The following is a 6,000-nucleotide window of genomic DNA, read 5'->3' as shown; positions in this document are numbered from 1 at the left end:
ATACATTATGGATCCTAAAGGTAGGCGGTAAGGCAAGGCGAAATGCTATGGGATTGATGATGGCTATGATCTTATAAGGACCAATAAACTTTGGACTCAGTTTCCAAGACGGAATCTGCAGCTTAATGTTCCTAGAATGAGAGGGAGTGGATACGGATCACGGACAGTGATCGTATTGAGTTCCCTGAAATCCAGGCAAGGGTATAACCCCCATATTTTTTCTTTGCAGGAAAGAACCCCTGGCAATGGGGGATGAGGATGGTCTGTTATGACCCTTAGCCAGGCTTTCTGTGATGTAGTCCTTTATGGCCTGTCTCTCTGTACAAGAGATATTATAGAGACTGCTCTTGGGCAGCTTGGCACAAGGAACTAGATTAATGGCGCATTATAAGGACAATGGGGAGGGAGTTCTTGATTCCCCCTGCTCAGAGAACACATCCCCAAAATCCGACAGGTCACTAGGTACACACTGAGTATCCACCCTAGCCAACGGGGTATCCAACAAGTGTCCTTGACAATACACACTCCATTTAACTACTTCCTGAGTCTTCCAGTCTATTACTGGATTGTGCAGAGCGAACCAAGGAAGTCCCAGTACCACAGGTGACGGCAGACCCTCTAGCACATAGCAGTCCAATACCTCAGTGTGCATGGCCCCCACCTGAAGCCGCAAGTTTTGGACGACTTGAGTAAAGTGCCCCTGTCTCAAGGGAGCAAAGTCGATGGCAATTATGGATATGGGTCTGGACTAACCTAGCGGCGATCAAATTAAACCCCATCCCACTGTCCAGAAATGCAGACACGTCCACTTTAATTCCACCCATGTGGATTATGGCTGGTAGAAAAAACTGTGTCCTACCCACCGAGGTGAGGAGTACATTCAGATTGCTAACCTCCCTGCAACCCAGGCCATAGTTTTCTGGCGGCCATTTACAAAGTGGTCGAGAAGGACGTGCCCACAAATTTTACCACAAAAGAAAAGAAACACACATCCCCTTTACTCTGGTGGACAACAGACAATTTACCATGATGTGATGCCGCACCCACCTGCATAGATTCCTCAGTAGGTAAAAAGAGTGGCTAACCAAGCACAGCTGTGAACACAGGGATTTCCAACATGATCGATTAACCCCTGTTCTGACAGAAGAAATATACACACAGCGGTGGAGTAGGAGCAATCAAACGCTGCGGTCTTCTGGCTCCACACTTTTGTGGCAACCCTGTGACACTGTCTAACTTCTGAACCATTGGGTCTTAGGCTGTAAGTAATGTTGAAATGGTTAAGTGACCTTTTCGCTACTTTATCCACCTGCATGTTAATTTTAGTTATTTCAGTCCAGCATTTAACTACTTCTTCCTCTACCGAAATTCTGTCCTATCGTTTTATATACCCTACTGGGCTTTTCTGGCAATTACCGTTCATCCAGAATTAGACTCTGAATATTCTTGTGTATAAGGAATACCATCTTCCTTTTTTGTCTTAACACCCCAAACATCTCATACTGGACTGAGTTCACTTACACTACTTCCATAATGCTTTATACCACAATAAGGAGCTCTTCCATGTCTTTGGATGAAATAATAAAATTTCTTGTTGTCTTGGACTTAAATAGGAATTGGGGTTAATTCTCCTCCTTCTTTAAACTCCTCAGAAACTGAGACATGTTTTTTTAGGAGTCTAAATTTTCTTCTAGAATAAGCTTTTCTCTTTTTGGTCCAATGTGGTGCCAGAGAAAGAGATTGCGAGAAGGAGAATAGGGAGGACTGCATCTCCTAACGAACCATACCCTTTATTTCTTTCATTAGGGAAGGTTTTCTTCTTTTACAATTACTTTGACATAGTTGCTTTTCATGCAAAGATGAAAGCTTTTCGTTTCAAAAGTGCTTTCTTATTACATTTTCATACAAAATAAACAGCTTGTGAAAAGGAAAAAAACCCCCATACAGGGAGTTTGTATGAGCTATGCACAATATTACATACAAGCTTTTGGTTACAATACAAAAATGAATGAAGGGTAGGAATATTCATGGTGGTTAGTAGGGTTGGAAGGAAGGAAGGTGAGGAAAGCTTGACTCAATTGTGATTCATGATGAAGATCTATCCACGGGGTCCAAATATCTTCGAAAAGCTCTAAAGCTTCTGTTTTTGTTGCATCAATTCATTCGTATATCATAATCATATTGATTCTATCTATGACTATAAATTTTCATTACTCATATTGAAGGAACAGCCTGTCCATTCCAGTACAATTGATTAAAATTATTAAAAAAACAAATATCGGAATCCAAGGTGCAAGGTATCTGTATTGTACATATTGAACATATTATTATTATTATTATTATTATTATTATTTATTGTTATAGCGCCATTTATTCCATGGCGCTTTACATGTGAGGGGGGTATACATAAAAACAAGTACAATAATCTTAAACAATACAAGTCATAACTGGTACAGGAGGAGAGAGGACCCTGCCCGCGAGGGCTCACAATCTTCAAGGGATGGGTGATAATACAGTATTGTAAATTGTTTCTTCAATATGATAAATGAAAATGTATCTCCTGTCTAATTATCTGGGCATTTAGCCATGTTGGATACAAATTAAACTATAAAGCAAAAACTTATAAAGTTTACCATATTAACATCCAGGTGGCATTTAGCTGCAAGTCTTTAGAAGTGCACTTTAGTTTATCTTTTTGCATTGTTTACTGCAGTAATCTGATTTTACACATTATCTGTGAAGTTTTCTGTTTGGTAACTCCCACATTTTGATAGACATACAGGTGCTTCTCACAAAAATAGAATATCATTGAAAAGTTAATTTATTTCAGTTCTTCAATACAAAAAGTGAAACTCATATATTATATAGAATCAATACAAACAGAGTGATTTATTTCAAGTATTTATTTCTGTTATTTCTGTTAACGTTGATGATTATGTCTTACAGCCAATGAAAACACAAAAGTTTATCTCAGTAAATTAGGATACTTTATAACACCAGCTTGAAAAATGATTTTAAAATCCAAAATGTTGGCCTACTGAAAGATATGTTCAGTAAATGCACTCAATACTTGGTCAGGATTCCATTTGCATCAATTTCTGCATCAATGCAGCATGGCATGGAGGTGATCAGTCTGTGGCACTGCTGAGGTGTTATGGCGTCCCAGATTCCTTTGATAGCAGCCTTCAGCTCATCTGCATTATTGGGTCTGTTGTCTCTCATCTTGTTCTTGACAATACCCCATAGATTCTCTATGGGGTTAAAGTCAGGCAAGTTTGCTGGCCAATCAAGCACAGTGATAATGTTGTTTTTAAACCAGGTATTGGTATTTTTGGCAGTGTGCCACCAATTCCTACTGGAGAATGAAATTTCCATCTTCAAAAATCTTGTCGGCAGAGGGAAGAAGGAACTGCTCTAAAATTTCCTGTTAGACAGCTGCGCTTACTTTGGTCTTCATAAAACACATTGGACCTACACCAGCAGATGACATGGCTCCCCAAACCATCACTGATTGTGGAAATTTCACACGAGACCTCAAGCAGCTTGGATTGTGTGCCTCTCCAACCTTCCTCCAGACTCTGGGTCCTTGATTTCCAAATGAAATGGTTTGAAAACAACACCTTGGAACACTGAGCAACAGTCCAGTTCTTTTTATCGTGGGCCCAGGTAAGACTCTTCTGGCGTTGTCTATTGGTCATGAGTGGCTTGACAGAAGAAATGCGAAACTTGTAGCCCATGTCCTGGATACATCTGTGTGGTGTGGCTCTTGAAGCAATGACTCCAGCAGCAGTCAACTCCTTGTGAATCTCCCCCAAATTTTTAAATGGCTTTTTCTTTAACAATCCTTTCAAGGCTGCGGTTTTCTCAGTTGCTTGTGCTTGCTTTTTCTATCACATTTTTTCCTTCCACTCAACTATCGATTAACATGCTTGGACACAGCACTCTGTGAACAGCTAGCTTCTTTAGCAATGACCTTTTGTGACTTAACCTCATTGTGGAGTGTTTCAATTACTGCCTTCTGGACATCTGTCAAGTCCGCAGTCTTCCCCATGATTGTGGAGCCTACTGAAACAGATTAAGGGACCTTTTTAAACACTTAGCAAGCCTTTGCAGGTGTTTTTTGTTAATTATTCCGATTTACTGAGATAATGACTTTTGGGTGTTCATTGGCTGTAAGCCATAATCATCAACATTAACAGAAATAAACACTTAAAATAGATCACTCTGTTTGTAATGACTCTATATAGAAACATGAAAGAACATTTGGGAGCTTAAATCTCTATTCAAAATAGAAGATAATTGTGGACAGTATTGAAAATAAATTCTAAGTCTTGTTTAACAACAAGATACAAAATGATGTTTTATTTATAGTCACATAGACAAGACATATTAATAAAAACTATTTTTACCACATGAATCAAATATATCAAACAAATAAAAGGAGGGCAGTGACACAACCATGAAACAGCAATACAGGCCAATCATCAGATAAGGTAAGGGAAAAAAGTTAAAATAACCATAATTACAGCTGTTAGTTTTTTGTCTGCAGTCAGGTGGGGAGACTGAGGAATGAGTAGCCTATACACAGCAAATCCGACAGCCTCCAATATAATAGTAAATACCTATAGGTTTATCTTACAGCACATAAAGTGCTATGCAGCCGCAAATGCTGTGTATTGCATTAGAAGACTCATTCAGGCATGGTAGCCAAAACAACTCCTAACTGAAACATAACCAGCGTGTATGTAAAGACCTCTTACCCATGGTTTGTAATGCCCGTATGCAGCGCAGGAGCCCCAACGTGCATTTCGCACTTGCATCCTCAGAGGGTAGAGTGTTCGGTACTAGATGCAGAGTCAGTAGCGTAGCTATGGGGGGGCAGAGGGGGCTGTGGCCCCGGGACCCTGCGCTCTCAGGGGGCCCACTCGGAGCTACGCTACTGTAACTGTATCTGCGTGCACAGTGCGCCAATACAGTTACATTCTGCGGCAGAGCAGGGAGAACTGATTTCCCTGCTCTGCCGCCTGGCCACTATGGGGCCCCTGAGCAGGTGATGGGGGGCCCTGTGCCAGCAGTGGGCCCCCTGCCCGTCATCGCAGGGTCAGCTGTATCGGCATCTAGCCGATACAGCTAACCGCATTGATGAGAGAAGGAGCCAGCGCTCCTTCTCCCATCATGCCCCTCTCAGCTTCTGACAGCTGGCACGCTGACGTCACTGCCCGGCGCCCGCTGTCAGGAGATAAGCAGGAGAGCAGTGAGCAGCGCAGGAGCCGGGAGGAAGAAAGGTGAGCATTGGATTTATTATTACAATATAGAGGCTGTCTATGGGGGTGCATTATAATATAGAGGGTGGCTATGGGGGTGCATTATACTACAGAGGGTGGATATGGGGTACATTATACTACAGAGGATGGCTATGGGGTTGCATTATAATAGAAAGGCTGCCTATGGGGTACATTATAATAGGCTGCATATGGGGGTGCATTATAATAGGCTGCCTATGTAATATTGCCCTGTGTGTGCCCCTTTCACAGTCACAGTAACCCGAGTTTCCCTATAACAATAACTGCCCACTTTACATAATAATAATCTTTATTTTTATATAGCGTTAACATATTCCGCAGCGCTTTAGTTTTACACACATCATCATCGCTGTCCCCGATGGGGTTCACAATCTAAATTCCCTATCAGTATGTCTTTGGAATGTGGGAGGAAACCGGAGTACCCGGAGGAAACCCACTACAAACTCCTTGCAGATGTTGTCCTTTACATTTAATAATGTCCCAAGTCTCCCCCCTGCACAGCTCCTCTTTTCACAGTATAATGCCCCCTCACTGTATATACACTCACTGGCCACTTTATTAGGTACACCTGTCCAACTGTGTGTTAAGACTTAATTTCTAATCAGCCAATCACATGGCGGCAACTCAGTGCATTTAGGCATGTAGACATGGTCAAGACAATCTCCTGCAGTTCAAACCGAGCATCAGTATGGGGAAG

The sequence above is a fragment of the Dendrobates tinctorius genome, unplaced genomic scaffold (assembly GCF_039654945.1).
Source record: "Dendrobates tinctorius isolate UK_male_01 unplaced genomic scaffold, ASM3965494v1 ptg000011l, whole genome shotgun sequence".
Classification (NCBI taxonomy): Eukaryota; Metazoa; Chordata; class Amphibia; order Anura; family Dendrobatidae; genus Dendrobates; species Dendrobates tinctorius.
Note: the sequence above shows the minus strand (reverse complement) of the source record.